General features: G+C 44.5%; 1 protein-coding gene across 2 annotated transcripts in view; it reads right to left on the reverse strand.

Annotated features, from left to right (window-relative positions):
- Positions 1–16384, reverse strand: part of ABLIM1 (actin binding LIM protein 1) — a 299516-nt gene that overhangs the window by 177424 nt on the left and 105708 nt on the right. The gene's annotated exons all lie outside the window — the stretch shown is intronic.

Raw genomic sequence — 16384 nt, forward strand, 5'->3', positions numbered from 1 at the left:
GCTTTTGCTTTCTGACCCACAGGGTCAAAGGTTGGTCTCCAGGGAGCAGAGGACCTCTGGGTTCGCAAAGCCCACACCCACCCCATTTCAGCACCTGTCTCCCGAACTCAGATCATTCCGCCGGCCACACGTCACATACATCCACCACGTGGGAGAAATGTGATGAGTAAGAGACAAAAAGACAGCCGTAGCCCCACTCCGGCAGAGCGGCAGATAGCCAACACATCTTTCCCAACCAGAATGCACAGCGCCAGTATTAGACTGTATTTATTGCAAATATTGTAACGTGTTGGGTCTGAGAGAGCCGGGGTAGCAGAAAGGAATGAAGTCAATGCACCTGCCTCATCTTTGACTGGGAGGTTGTTTATAGCCCCGATGAGGTTCAGTGCGGGGTGGGGGTGGGGGGGCGGAGGCCCTTTACTGCTGGTTTTCTGATGGGTAACAGTAGCAGATCTCAAGCAGCTGTGACATTCCTACATCTGTGACTCAGGGCTTTACTATTAATAGCTTGAGTGTCTCAGCCTGTAAGGGCCAAGTCCTGTCCAAACCCTGAATTGTCTTTTCTGTGAAACATACTTGGCCCACACTCTCCCTGCCCCCACTGTGGCCCTACAGGTCGGGTTTTTCCTAAGTCAGCAGCCAGCTGGAGCCTAAGTGCGAAAGAGCCTTGAAGCAGCTTTTCCAACCTCCATTCATACGTAGTACCAGCCAAGGGTTAGAGCAACCCCGGCAACTTGGAACTTGCAACTTGCAACTTGGGAGAGATGGGCGGAGCTCAAGCGCATGGAGGGGACAAACCCTTTAGGTTCCCAGATTTCCGTGCACGAAGGCTGTACTCGGCTGCGTCTCCCACCCCTGATCACCCTCAGAGGTTATAAAGAGATGCTGACAAGCAGAATTAACCTCAGAGAAGTGGAATTAGTTTAGTGCTGTGAGCCTAGCAGGTGAATTTATTTTATTACCTTTTTGCTGCATGGGCTCTGAGGCACATCTCTCCAAGGCTTTCGTGGTATTCAGCTCAAAGCTAAGGCAACCGAGCTCTCTCGTCTTTCTCCCTCCTTTCCTCTCCCAGCTGGTACATGACAGTGAAACATAGTTGGGTTTCTAGTCCAAATCCAATCCTTTGTAAGTGTTCCAGATACTATAAATGCAATTAGTTCAATTTCTCTTTTACTGGGCATGACAGTTTTTAATCCCGAGGTTTATTAACCAAACTGGTCCCTTTTTACACTTCCGAACAGAAGTGTACAGAAACCCTGATTTAGAAAGGCTCTCTGGCAGCTTTAGGGACTAAGCTCCCGGAGTGACAGTTGGTGGCTATTCATTTTTCAGAGCAGGCTTTTCTGAAGGAAAATACTACATAGTGGTTCAGAGAGATTCCCTCCCTCCTGTGTTTTCCATGGAAAGAATTTTCCTGCACCACAAAGTGAATGAGTCACCAGCATTTAGTTGCTAAATAACAGTCATATGGCTAAAGTTCTCCCAACAGTCAGACACTGCTACTTTAGGATAAAAGCATCCACTCGGCACTTTTAAGATAACCAAAGAGGGTATTACTAAAAGTTATTTTTGGAATGTGGGAGCGTAAAACTAAATTGTTTTTGTCTCCTTGCCTCTGGCTGAATAGTTCATAGCTTAGAGAACAGAATGAAAAGGTTGATATTTTCTTCTTTTTAATTTTTTTACTTTACAGTGCAGCAAAATAAATCAAGAAAAATATAAGGTTCACAAGATGGCAGGACTTTTTGTTCCTATTTTTAGAGATGATTTCCAAAGAACTTATCTCCATCTTATTCCACCCAAATGAGATAAGACTTCATAATACAGACACCAGCCCAAGGTTTTATTGGTCATTTTATTCACCCAAAATGACTCCCTGCCGCCCTTTTCATTCACTCACAAAATGAAGTCAGGGCTGGCCACAAGTGACCGAAGGACAGGAACCATTTTGTGGGAGAGAAAAGCTTTGCTCGCCTACAGCTACTCTTGGCGAAAACTCAAGAGTACATCATTTCAACAGAAGCGAAGCCAATGGAAAGGGAAATGTTGCAACCAGAACAAGCCACCTGGCAGAGCCCACTTCCTCATCGTCCTCTCCCTTCCACAGATTGCCTACTGCTTGTGCACCTGTACGGCAGGAATTTCAGGACCCCTCCGTGACTTCAGGACCCCGGGTTTCCGGGTATCACACATCCCTCGATGCATTTGGACTCAGGGGCAAAAGCGCATGCAAAATCCTTTCTAGAGGAATTCAGCTGAAAGAAAACTCAAGAATGAGTTCCTTACTTGCTTTCTAGGTCATGCTTACGTTAATCACCCTCACTGTGGACACGTCTGGAGCATCTACTGTGTGCCAGAGACTCCTGGGCTGGCAGTTCGAACACAAGATGAGAGAAACCACTGCTTCGGAATTGCTTAACATCTGCTGGAAGGGATTCATACATGTGAATGTGCTCCATGAAATTAGGAAGGTGTTCAAGAGAGCAGTAGGGTGTCGAGGATTCCAGGCATTGCTGAACCCCAAACTGAGAGCTGGGACAGGCTTCCAGGAGGAGTGAGAGGACAATTAAGGGCTGCCGAGTGAAGAAAGGGGCTAAGATCATTCATTCCAAGCAGAGGTCATGGGGAGCAAGAAGGTGTCAAGAAGCTCTTGGTTCATGGGGAAGAGGGAAAGGCTCGAGCTAAGGCCTGGGTGCTAGGTAGCAGCAGAGGGCTCTGAATGCTACACCGGAGAGGTAGGACCTTAGAATTGATATGGTTAGAGTCTCAAACCTGGGTTCCCATTTCTTTCCAAATTAAGTTCAAAAGAATTTGGCCTCATCTCAAAGTCAGCTGTCATCTGATTCCAACGATATTGCCTCCTCCCTCCATTTTAGGTGGGTTAGTGTATGCCGGTCCAGAAGTGTCTATGTATATTAGTTTATTTAAATATTTCCTTGATACCCGGAATAAAATGATAGCCATGTTCATCCCTTAAAATGTGCAGCATTTTAAGTAACTCCAGCCATCTGGGACTATAGTAATGGTTTCATACCCACCACCAAGCTGTGAGTTCCAAGTAGGGTTTTGTGACTTTCTAGATCCCCAATGGTATAGTTTGCAGATCTCCAGAGATGAAAATAATAGGGATGCTTTAAATGCAGACACCTGGTTCCCACCCAAGATCTGATGGTGCAGATTCTCTGCAGAGGAGGCTGGAGCTGCGGCCGGCTCCTTAAGTGACTAAGGACCCCGGGCCCGGCACACTGACATGTAAAGCAGGAGATGAATGAATAGGAGATGTCCGGACACAGCTATACACCAAGCTGCCACATCTAAAAAGGAACCCCTCTCAGTTGGCTAAAATAACAATCATCCGGACATTCACTACGATCTTAACGGAAATTTAGTGGAAGTGATGATTCCAGAGTTTCATATGGCCTGAGACAAAGTCCTAAATGTCTGAGCCCTCTTGATCTACTCTCATGTCCTCAACGGAGAATTCCTAGGATTTTTTCCATATGAATCTCACGGAATCGATGCCCAGCAAAGTTCTTTTCCATGAATTCCTCAACTAGAATCATTTCACATTTGTATGCAAAACTTTCCCCCACGGTCCTTCTCAGAAGCCAGATCTGAATTTAGACCTGAGCAATAGTTTACAGCTTAAGAACAATTATTAAGGTATATTTAAGCCTTCCTATAAATAATCCACTGAAGAGATAAACTGCAGAGTGCACATAAAACAAGCCATTTCCCTACATGAGTACTGGAACCTATTACCGGAATTTGAAGGATCTCTTGATAGTAGAGTTTCATGGATTTTAGCCTAATTGGAGGCATGTGAGAAGTTCACAAGAAATACAGAAATAGCTCTGAATTACTTGGGGAAAAGGTCCTTTTAAAAAGCTTATTATTAGCTTTATCTTTTTTCTTTAATATTTTCTAGGTAGAAATACAGGTAGTGGGGAAGAATGATGGTCACTTTCTGTCATCGGGAACTGGGATGGCTTCCCAAGCAACACTCCCTTCCTCCTGGTCCTTAGGGCCACCAGCGCTCTGGGCTTGACTATAGGGCAGTGAAGATTTACATGTTTATTTTTGCAAAAGGCTCCTGGCTTTCTGAGGAAGGGATCACATGTGAGTATCTGTATCCACACAGTGATAGGCACAGAGTAGGAAAGCAACATTAGATGAATATTCACAATAAATGTCCCTAGCTCATCAGAGTAAGTCAAAATACCAGATAAGGGTTCACTTTTATTTTTTTTTTCATTTTTTTATAGTCAAATAGACTGACTTAAAAGTCTAACTCAAATACAATAAAAGTAAATTCAGTATCATATGTAAGTCAATTTAGCAGTTGCTTAAAAGTATTTGTGAAGATGCAAACCCATAATGCACCTTGTTTTGAAAGCAAGCTGAAAAGAAATATAACCGGGTAGGCGTCTTAACAAACCCTCAGTACTACTTTTGTCACCACTTACAGAATGTTTATAATGTGTCTGCCACTATTCTAGTCTGTTTACATTTATCACCTCACCTAATCCGCATACCAGCTGGGTGAGATAATATTATCACACATAAGGAAAGATCCCAAACCATAGGCCCTCTCTTTGCTCTGTTGGGCCTTCCCTTTACTGGAGGTCGTGAAAGAGCCTCTCCTTCCCTGTACATGCCGCCCCACACACACACACACACACACTCTCAATGTACATTGACTTCTCGGGCATTTCCAAAACACCTGGCACAACAGAAATGATGTTGCATTTTGCCTTCTTTGTATAGAACCATCTTCTCTTGATACCTTATCCTTTGTTAGTTCTTGGACTTCTTATGATAGGCCCTGATAGGTAAACAGGTAAACTGCATCATGACCTTGGCCTGTTGGGCTCGTCCTTGGCTGGACGAGGGAGGATAGTATACCAGATCTACATGTTACATCTTTTTTTGTTTTTTTCTAAGATTTTATTATCTGTTTGAAAGAGAGAGACAAAGAGAGCCCAAGCAGGAGGAAGGGCAGAGGGAGAGGGGAGGGACATCCCCACTGAGTGGGGAGCCCGATGTGGGGCTTGATCCCAGGACCCTGAGATCACGACCTGAGCTGAAGTCAGATGCTTAACAGACCAAGCCAGTCAGGTACCCCCATATCACGTCTTTTAAGATACCATTCAATCACCTGTCCTGTGGAATCCTTCTCAAGGACTAGCATTTCTATGGTTTACATAGGAAGACAATTTTAAAAATTGGGGGAGTTGGATCAAAAAATTTTTGCAGGGTTTACAAAGCCTGCATTCGTTCCCCCCCCCCCCTTTAGCCTTACAACTCTAATTATGCCCACTCCCACTCTGGCACACTCCCAGAAAATAACTTCTCTCTCATTCTCCCTTGACATTCCAGCCGTCTTCTGTGGGACAGTCCAAAGGAAGCATGTGGCATGCACAGCCATTAGCACATCTGCTGCCCCCAGAAGGGCACCACTGTCACCCAACATACGTCTCAGTAGGTTTCTCCAGTTCTTGCTGCAAGGACAGAAGGGGCTGTGCACCCAACGCTGTTTGGAAAACACTGTAACATGTGGGAAAAAATAGGCATCAATTTCCTATAAGATGCATATGTCAGAGGGAAAGTAAGTCCTAAGGCAGACTTGTCCAAGGTTATGCAATTACTTAAAATGGGTCAAAACTCCTGATGTCTTCCCTCTACCCAGTGGTTATGCCACTCTGTCACGCTGGTCACATAGGCAGCCTGATCAAGCACAGCCAGGGTTTGAACCCCAACTCCACCGTAGGCTGAGTAACCTTGGGCCCATTTGCTGTCCTTGGCTTTCAGCGGTCTCCTCTGTGAACGGTAATAATACGCTCCAGTTGTGGGGTGGTGGGGACCGGGCGGCTTCAAGGGCGTGCAGCCCATGCGGTTATGCAGGACCCGTGTTCAGAAGGGCCCTCCATTTGGTTTAATGCTTTGCTCTTGTCCCATTGGTATTTGTAAGAATTTTATCTCTGAACTTGTGTTTTGTAGATGACATCCAGAGGGACAATGGAGCTTGCGTGTGAGCAGATGAGACAGATGCAGGATGTGTGACATCATGCCTGCCGCCCATCTGCAGATGGTGTTTATAGCGCACCATGAGCACAGAACTCCAGTGGACCCAAGATGCACGCGGGGAGCAGGGAAACGCAAGGTGAGCGCAGTTACGTCTACCACTGAATAAACAGGGATGCTGAGAGAGCAATTTCCATTTAGATTGGAATACTTGCTTGAAATCCAGACAGAAGGCAGTGGTGATCCAGAAAACAACTAGCCAAGGAACCCTACCCTATCCTTTCTGACTCTTGTTACCTCCTTGTATCAGCCAACCACTTACATTGAAAATGACGACATAGAAGGAACACTGCTCCCTTCCGGCTCTCAGCAAGCAAAGACAGGGAGCCCAGCAGAATGTGTGCGCATCAAGAGGCAAAATTAAAATAGTTGAGCTGTGTGTATATTTCCCTCTTCTTTATTTATTTATTTATTATTAGTAAATAAACTTAAGTTTATTTAATAAGAAATATATTTTAAAATAAAATTAATATTATTTATTTATTCTTCTTTATTTCCCTCTTCTTTATTTTACTTTTTTTTTTTTTAAAGATTTTATTTATCTATTTATTTGTCAGAGAGAGAGAGAGCACGGGCGAGTGAGCACACAAGCAGGGGAGGGGTAGAGGAAGAGGGAGAAGCAGGCTCCCTACTGAGCAGAGAGCCTGATGTGGGACTCCATCCCATGACCCTGGGATCACAACCTGAGCCGAAGGCAGACACCCAACTGACTGAGCGACCCAGGCATCCCCCTACTCTTCATTAAAGAATAAATTGCATATAGATCTATAGTCGATGAGATGGTGTCATTTCCATGATTCCACATATGAGCTAAATGCTCTTCTATTTGCATTCAAAATGAGCACCACACAATATAAACATGAATGGCCCAATTCATGTTAAAAATTTACAATTTTATTTTAGGAGGACCTGGGTGGTGCAGTTGGTTAGGCTGCCCACTCTCGGTTTCAGCTCAGGTCGTGATCTCAGGGTTTTGAGATCGAGCCCCACGTTGGGCATGGAGTCCGCTTCAGATTCTCTCTCTCTCCCTCTCTCTCTGCCCCTCCCACTTATGCTCTCGCTCTCAAATAAATAAATAAAATTTTAAAAATGAAATTTTACTTTATTTAGGACATTTAATAGCAAATAAAAATACCATGACAAGGTGAGAAAAAGAGTGTGGAATAACATGTTATATTTCAATAATATATTTCAGAAAAAGAGTGTGGAATGATAATAATACATCATATAATATAATCCTAAAATAACATATTTTAGGATTTTATTTATTTTTATTGGAGCACGAGAGTGAGCGCATACAGAGTGGGAGGGAGAAGCAGACTCCCCGCTGAGCAGGGAGCCTGATGCAGGCCTTGCTCCCAGGACCCTGGGATCATGACCCGAGCTAAAGGCATATACTTAGCTGACTGAACCACCTAGGCACCCCTATATTTTAGCACCTTTAATGGTATTTGATTTCTGTACTTTAAACAAGGTGCCCCACATTTTCCTTTTGCACAGGGCCCTGCAAATTCTGTGCCAGGCAAAGGGTGAGGACGAGAGGCGCTCTGTATGAGATGAAACTGCCCCCCGCCGAGCCCCAGTACAAGGAAAGGCAATAACCATTGTTATGGTCTAGCCTCTTACTGCTTCATCAGTTTACAACAAAATAGGACAGACTTGAAAATGGTAAAATCCCAGTTTTCAAAACCATTTTAGGATATCAGGAGCCTTTTGAAAATACTGAATCTGGGGGACTTAACTTACAATGCCTTGAAGACTTTTAGTACCTCTCAATACCTTGGTATATGACCTTTGCTGCCATATGAGAGAAGGCATGCGATGCCCACTATTAAAGTGAGAATGGATGTTAGTGTCAGGAAAGCTTCCCAGGAAGACAAAGTTATTCTTCTCAACCCACTCACTCATCCAGCAGGTACCGACTGAGTGCTTACTGTCAGACCCTCTTGTAGGTGCTGGGATATATCACAGCAAATAAAAGAGAAATCTTTGCTGGATGGAGCTTACATTCCAGTTAGGGGGAGGGTTGCTGATATAATAAAATATATAAGTAAAAAATACATAGATGGTAAGAACTCTGGGGGGAAAATCAAGGCTGGAGAAGAACACGTTGGGGGAAGGAACTGGGGTTTTAAGTGGGTGGCCCAGGAGAGCCTCTTTGAGAAAGTGTCATCTGAGTAGGCCTGATGGGGTTGGGAGTGTGCGCAGTGTGACGTCTGTGGAAAGAACCCCCCGGAAAGCGTGAATGGTAAGAGTGAAGGTCATAAGGTAGAACTCACCCAGTGTGTTCAAGGCCCCGTGGGGGCCAGTGAGGCTGGAGGTGGTGGGGTCCACTGGTCCCGGCAAAGACCTTGGGTTTTATAGGTGAGTGAGGCAGGAAGGCTCTGAGCAGAGAAAGGTGAAGTATATGATGGTCATTTCCTGGCCAGGATTGTCCTGGCTTCTGTGTGGTGACCAGAGGAAAGGAGAGGGGGCAAAGATGCAAAATGTTGCATTGATGCATGAAATTAAAAAAAAAAAAAAAAGAGTTTCAGAGTGAGATGAAATCAGGACAAAATGAGATGAAGGAAAAGATGGTAGAAATAAGGAATGAACGCTGCGGACCAAGATAGTATCAATAGCAATAAATGAAACACCAAAGAACAGACACTAATACAATATCCACTTTTTAGCATAGGAACGGGCTTGAACTGATCTCAGTGAATGCAGAACAAAGCACCTAAAACAATGAGTGGGAGTCAATAGATGTTCAAAATAAAGGAAGACTTTAAAAAACCCTTATGTCCTAGATGTGGAGAACATAAAAAAGAGAGAAGCTATATTCAAAGATTAACCCACAAGGACATCCTGAGGGGCGCCTGGATGGCTCAGCCAGTTTAGTGTTTGCCTTTGGCCCAGGTCATGATACTGGGGTCCTGGGATCAAGCCCTGCATCAGGCTCCCTGCTCAGTGGAGAGTCTGCTTCTCTCTCTCTCTCTGTCTTGTGCTTGTGCCTTCTCTTTCTCTCTCTCAAATAGGTTTACACTTAACAGATTTAACAAATACAGATACAATATTTTGGCAAAATTTGACATAGGATGCTAAGTCCAAGTCCTAGCCAGAGCTTCTGAATGTCACAGGGTATCATTCCCCATTTATCCAGGCAGAAAAAACCTACAACCCAGAAAAAGAGAAAAAGCTCAGGCTCACCTCCGACTTCTCAACAGCAACACTGATGTGTAGAAGACCATGGGGCAATACTTGGAAGTCTGGAGAAGGAAAGGTTCCCAAGAACTTCACATGCACAGTCAAAAGGTTCATACAGGCAACAGGCAAACCACCACAAACACAGGGCACTCAGGAAATACACCTCCACACACCCTTCTTGGTAAAACCGTTTAACAACAACATTGGCTCACTACTGGGTTATGGTTCTAGAAGAAAATGGGAATGTCCTGAGCAAAGAAGGCAAAGAACAATGTGCGAACAACACCAGAGGGACAAAAACCAGGAGCTGGGTGGGAGACAAGGCCCAGAGGGCGACTGTGCTGGTTTTCCCAGCAGGAAGAGAGTGACCTGCACCAGACCAGCCAAGCTTCTCAGTGTTGGCGTCCTTTAGAAGAGTCTGAAAGCACACCACCCAGTTGCTTGTCTTTGCTGAGAGCTGAGGCTCGATCTCATGACTGTCTTAAACGTCCGCCCTCGTTTCTTAGACTTAAGGCAAATGTATCTCCGGCATTCTTTAAGAAAAGGAAGGTGACATACCTTTGCCTTTTTACTGCTTATTTTATTTTTTTTTCCAGATGCTTAGTTCAAAAATTGAAATTGTTACTACTTTATTTATATCTAGGATTTCCGTAGTATCTTTCCTCCAGAAAGAGGATACACTAGTTCAAAGGATAGCCACATAGGTTGTTTTTATTTTTTAGCTTTACAGTTATTTAGTCTATATGTTCATGAAATGCCATGAAAATCCTCATGACAAGACTTTCACTTATCAACACAGAGTCTTGTCCAGGTGTAACTACATGCCTTGGGGGACCCTGACCCATCCACTCCTCTTCTGTTCCCATTCTCCCCCTCTTTTGCATAGGTACTGAGCCATATGACTTCTTGCCTTGGCCATGGCTGACTGGATCATTAGTAGACCCTGGAAGGCGGGAGGGATAGGAAACCTCGTACATCAGCTGACCAAACACTTACAGTTTATATTCCGCCTTGAAAAAGATGAGCAGGGCCAACTAGGTTTTCACTCTTGGGAATCTGAACTAAGACACATAGAGAAAAGTCCCAGTCAGTGGTGGGTACTTGTATTAAAAGGTCAGGTAAGTCCAGGCAAGGAGGCCACCTTACCAAAATTCTGAGGGGAACAGTATCAGAGGAAGCCAGCTGGGAGGGAAGAGAATAGGATGTTCCCTAAAACTGAACTGATAGTCCTGGAAGGGACTGGAATTTTATACTTCTGGAGACCTGGCGGTTCAGCATTTCCTGGGTTCCTATGAAACTTCTTTATCTTCTCAGACTATCCTTTCTCCCCTCGTTTGTTTGCTCGTATCTCCTTGGCATCCACTTCTACAATTCAGACCTGGTTACTAGAAACCTCATCATGGGTGAGTTAATGCATCTGGAAGCTGTTTCCAGGCAATGACTGGTGGGGAGGTTGCAGACAGAGCAATGCCCCAGCTGGGATATTTCTGAGGCACAGTCTACATTACCTCCCCGAGTTCCCAAGGAGTTCAGTTTGGGCTGCCTGGGTAGCCTTGGGTAACTAGTTTGATAATTTACCTTTTATTAGCTTCACTCTCCTACCCACGTTTCCTGGATCACCTCCTAAATAAATAACTTGCCCTCAAGTCCTTGTCTCGGGGTGTGCTTTGGGGGGTGTTCAAAACAAAAGACAACCTAAGTTATTCATATTTTTATGACACAAAAGAAAGAAAAATTGGTCTTGGTCCTCTGATCACTTTCGACCCGTCCTTTACTTTACATCTGAGACAGATTCTAAAGAGAATAGATTCTTCTTCTCTCAAGAGAATCGGTGACTCACGGGATCGTTTTTCTGGACAAACATCATGGCATTCGTATGCACACACTGTGCTAATGCGCTTCTTCCTTTAGAATATGTAAATGCACCTACTTGCCTGAACTCACCTGACAGGTGTGCGAACTAACCACCGCCTCATCAACAAACAGGACCCCCACATGTCTGTTAGCCCGCAGTTCTGTTTTAGGGAGGAGGATGTGACTTATAACCTTTTTCGAGTTCTATGGCAATGAGTCCTTGTATAATGATGCCCTGTTGTGTTTACGTATATCCGTGAGATCTCTTTAAAGACTTTCACGCAGACGAACGTTTGTACAATCCAATCAGAGACTGTGCTGGTCTTACAATACGCCATGTCTCACGTTGGCTGTATTTCTGAAGAGGTAGAGAAGGTAGTTTTGTTCTCTTCCTCCCTTCCTCCTAGTCCCCAGCAAGCTAGAAAACACGCCGCATACGTATAAGCTTTGTTAGGGTTTGCGAAGATTAGAGGGAGGTTGGGAAGAGAAATATTTAGAACTTCAATCGCTCTTGGTTTTGGATCTGGGTTGCACAATATAGTTTTTCTCTTCCTGAATAAAATACCCTTAGAGTGCTGAGCCTTTAGCAGTAGGCTTTGCTGGCCATCACGTTCACACACAGGAAAAAGCACAAAAGCCCTAAGAATGGCAGTAAGCTGTAGCATCACGCCGCTGAAAGCAAAGTGGGCAAAAATCAGGGGATCATGAAAAGAAATGAACAACAGTTGACTCATTCATTATGCTCACAGATATTCACTGAGCATCTACAATATGCGTAACATCACCACTGAGAGGCTGAAGGTGGGCTAGAGGTCAAAGATGCCTAGTAAGCCCTCGATGGGCTTATATTCGAGTACGGCAAATAGCGCAAGTACCTGAATCACGCTAAAGATGGAGCAAGGTGCCGGAAGCAGAAATACCGAGAAAATGCTACAAAGGTTTGAGGGAAGGAATACTTGCTGCCTTGGGCTCACCGCTTCTCACCAGCTGTTCAAACAGAATATGATCTAGACTGTCCTGGTACCTAGACCGAGATGCTAACCAAACGTGTGTTAGAACCAGCTCCTTGTATTCTCTTTAAACTCTTAAAACAAATAGATTTACCACGATCTACGTTAGCACAAGTTCATCTGAAGTATTACGAAACAAATTAACATCACATGGTCTTTTTGTCAAGAATAATCCTGGACCTATTGATGACCTTAACAATAGGCAGCAGGTCTGGCTCCCAAGTGATCACAGAATTGGACTGCACCCTTCAAGGACAGGTCCTTGCCGGAGGAAAAGATAACAGATGAGCATATCCAGCTACTTACTAGAATCATATGATAGCACTTCAGGGAAAAGGGTGATATGAAACAGAACTGGGACCTGTCCCACGAGAGGAGTGAATGTTAAACACGCCAGAATATTCCGGTGATGTCAAAAATGACCTTACAACGTGATCGGAGTAGTGATGGACAGAAAGGGGGAAGGGTGGGTGCTGGCGGCGGCTCCAGGTATTGGGCTCCTCTTTCCAAGCTCATCTTCTTCCCAGGGGGACCCATTTTCTGTCATGAGGGTTCTCCCTCTCCACCGGGCCACGTACAGACCTTTGTGAGCTGGATTTTTCTGAGCACTGTGAGTCAGATCAGTTCTGACGTCCTCTGATTCATTTCAGTTGCTATCTCTGGCTACAGAACCTGGATGAGGAAAGATCTCGAAACATCAACCAAACAAAACTTGGGGGGCACCTGCAGCACAAGAAGGAAACCAGCCAGTTACTGTCTCAGAGTAAAGGTCCTCCCTTCCCTTAAAGGCATTTGCAGGCCTTTAAGTAGCAGGGATATTGGGGCCAAGATCCAGGATGTAAACAGATGTGAAGGTCCAGTGGGATTTTTTATTTCACTGAAAACTGGCTATTCCACTTTTGAGGAAGAGCTTGGACTTAATTTAGAATTGTATTAAGTGCTATTTTTAATGCAAAATAGTGCAGTCACTGGGGAAAATGGCTTGGCAATCCCTCAAAAAGTTAAACATAGAGTGACCATATGACCCAGCAATCCCACTCCTAGGTACATACCCATGAGAATTGAAAACACATGTTCGTACAAAAAACTTGCACTTATATGTTCATAGCAGATTCATAGCCCCCAAAGCAGAAACAACTCAAACGTCCGTCATCCAATAAATACTAACCAAAATGTGTCCTATCCATAACATGAGATATTGTTTGGCCATAAAAAGGAAGAATGAGGTATAGACACGCGCTATGACACAGATGAACTGTGAAAATACTATGTTCAGTCAAAGAAACCAGACACAAAACGCCACATGTTGTATGATTCCAATGCTACGAAACTCCAGAAGAGGAGAATCCATAGATAGATAGAGACAGAAAGTAGATGGGTAGCTGCCAGGGGTTGGGGGTGCTGATAACAGGACGTGACTGCCAACGGATACAGGGTCGTTTGGGGGGTGATGAAATACCCTGGGATTAGACAGACAGGAATGATGGTTATAGAACCCTGTGAGTACACCAAACAAGCCACAGAATTGTCCATGGTAAAATGGTATGTTTTTATGGTGCGTGAATTATGTCTGAATTTTTTTTTTTTTTTAATTTATCAGAGAGAGAGGGGGAGAGAGAGCGAGCACAGGCAGACAGAATGGCAGGCAGAGGCAGAAGGAGAAGCAGGCTCCCTGCTGAGCAAGGAACCCGATGTGGGACTCGATCCCAGGACGCTGGGATCATGACCTGAGCTGAAGGCAGCTGCTTAACCAGCTGAGCCACCCAGGCGTCCCTATGTCTGAATTTTTTAAATGTATGAAGTGCCTTCATTTATCAAGCAGAGTTATACGCTGGAGAAACAAGGCCACGTTCCTACTCGTAGGAACCTTACTACCTGGTAGGGAGAGACATGTAGACACATGTGTCCATCTGTGAATCAGCGACTGTGTGGGACAGGAAGGGCCCCCAAAGAGGGCAAGTCTGGAGAGGCTTCCCAGCAACGTTTCACCTGAGCTGAATCTCAAGCTAAACAAAACAGTACGGAGAACGCTTTGATCTTCTTTTCTGCAGTGCTAATGGGGGGGGAAGAAGCCTAATCTTTCCTACTTCTAAATGATATGACAGACCCTTGGGAAAGTCATTTTACTTCTCTAAGCCTCAATCTCTCACTCCCTGAGGAGGGTGTTGATATCAAAGCTTTATTTCTACCTTGAAGAAACATCTAGAACTCTAAGGCATACCATAGTCCATCTGGAGTTCTAGCATATTTAAATTTGAAGGTCCCATGAATTCGGATTCTGCCAAGGATTCCTCGATAGCATTCCAGGTGCTGTGCCTTCCGAAGGCTGAGGAAGGAGTCCTCGCTCTTCTGGCTGCCTCTACACCCCGAGGAGTGGCGCGCACACACTATGCTACCTTACAACCGGCAGCCTTTGTCTTGCATCCCAAGGCCATTCCTAACTCATTCATGTCCAACTCACTCAGTTAACAGGAGTCTATATTCCTGAGCCCAGGGTCACACCCCCAAAATCATTAAGATCAAATGATGCTAAATTAGGGGTTTTTGTGAAGGTAGCCCATTCTTAGGAAAAACCTTTTTTTTTTTTTTTTTTTTAGATTTTTATTTATTTATTTGACAGAGATCACAAGTAGGCAGAGAGGCAGGCAGAGAGAGAGAGAGAGAGAGAGGAAAGCAGGCTCCCCACCGAGCAGAGAGCCCAATGCGGGGCTCGATCCCAGGACCCTGAGATCATGACCTGAGCCGAAAGCAGAGGCTTTAACCCACTGAGCCACCCAGGCGCCCCCTTAGGAAAAACCTTTTTAAAAATATTTTTAAAACTAGGATAAAAAATTTTTTTTTAAGTTGGGATAAAAACAATGACAGACAATAAATTTAAACAGACTGCCTTCCCCTCGGACTTTAAATAAGATTAGTTTTTTGTTTTTTTTTTTTTTAAAAGGTCTATTGACTTATTTTAGAGAGAGAGAGGGAGAGAGCACACAAGTAGGAGTGGCAGAAAAAAGGAATGTCAAGCAGTCTCTGCACGAAGCATGGAGTCCGAGGTGGGGCTCGATCTCACAATCCTGAGATTACCACTTGAGCCGTAGCCAAGAGTCGGATTCTTAACCAACTAAATAAGATCAGTTTTTAAGCATAGATAATTAAAACTGGTGGAGCATTTCAGCATTTTTAGTCACTCAAGGAAGTAAATTAGATGGGAACATTTCCTTTGAAAATAGTTACTTGTCCACATTCCTGGACCCAAATAAATAAATAACAAAGAAATAAAACAGCAAGGTTGGACTGAGCAGGGTCAGGCAAGGAAACCAAGTGAAAATATGTCTTCTAGTTTTTTTCTTTCTATTTCCTTATGGTTGAGATATTGCCTTTCTGTTCGTATTTTCAGGATTCCTTCTCTGTTTTCTACCCATTTCCTTCCTTCGAAAACTAATGGTATTTACTACATAACCGTTTATTTGGATTCTCCTACTTTTGGGGTGGAGAGAAGCAGAAAGCAGGGACATAGTGACTGAGAACCTACTCTAACCTATATTAAATGCTGATATATTTTCTTCTTCTATATCTATGTTTTCTTTCAATCCTCATAAATTACTGTACCACCCACATTCGACATGTGATAAAACCAAGGCTCAGAGATATTAAGTAACGTGTCCAGGTCACACAGCTAATAAGGAGTGGTGCTAGAGTTTGAACTTGGCGGGGGGGTCTGACCCCATAGCCCGGCACTCAGAGCCACTGCCCGCCGCGGCCTCACCCAGCCTCAGTTACGGGAAGGCAGGGGGACGATTTCATGCCCTTCGTGTTCTAACACAGCGATCTGATTTCTGCAAACATTCATTCATTCATTTACTTGCACACCTACGGGCTTTTCTGCGCCGGGTACTAGAATCAAGTAAAAATATGGGAGGGGCTCCCTCCACACCCAGAGAGGAACTCATGGTGCATTAGAAGAGAGGCTTAGAACTGGGCGACTAACAAAAATATGCACAGGGTGCCACAGAAGCACAGAGGAGGAGGAGGTGAGAAGGAAGGTAAGCCTGCCCCGAGGAGGAAAAGCTTAAACTGGATCCTGACAGTCAGAGGAAGCAGGAAGCCTATGCCAGGCCACAGAAGAGCATGTGCAGGGAGAGACCCATGGGGAGAGGGGCCTTCAAACATTCCTGACAGAGAAGTCTGATGTGGGCATTTGGGGGTTAATCGTAGGACGTGACAGAAAGGCAGGGCCTGACCGTCAAGAGCTTGAAACC

Source organism: Mustela nigripes, chromosome 4 (assembly GCF_022355385.1).
Source record: "Mustela nigripes isolate SB6536 chromosome 4, MUSNIG.SB6536, whole genome shotgun sequence".
NCBI lineage: Eukaryota > Metazoa > Chordata > Mammalia > Carnivora > Mustelidae > Mustela > Mustela nigripes.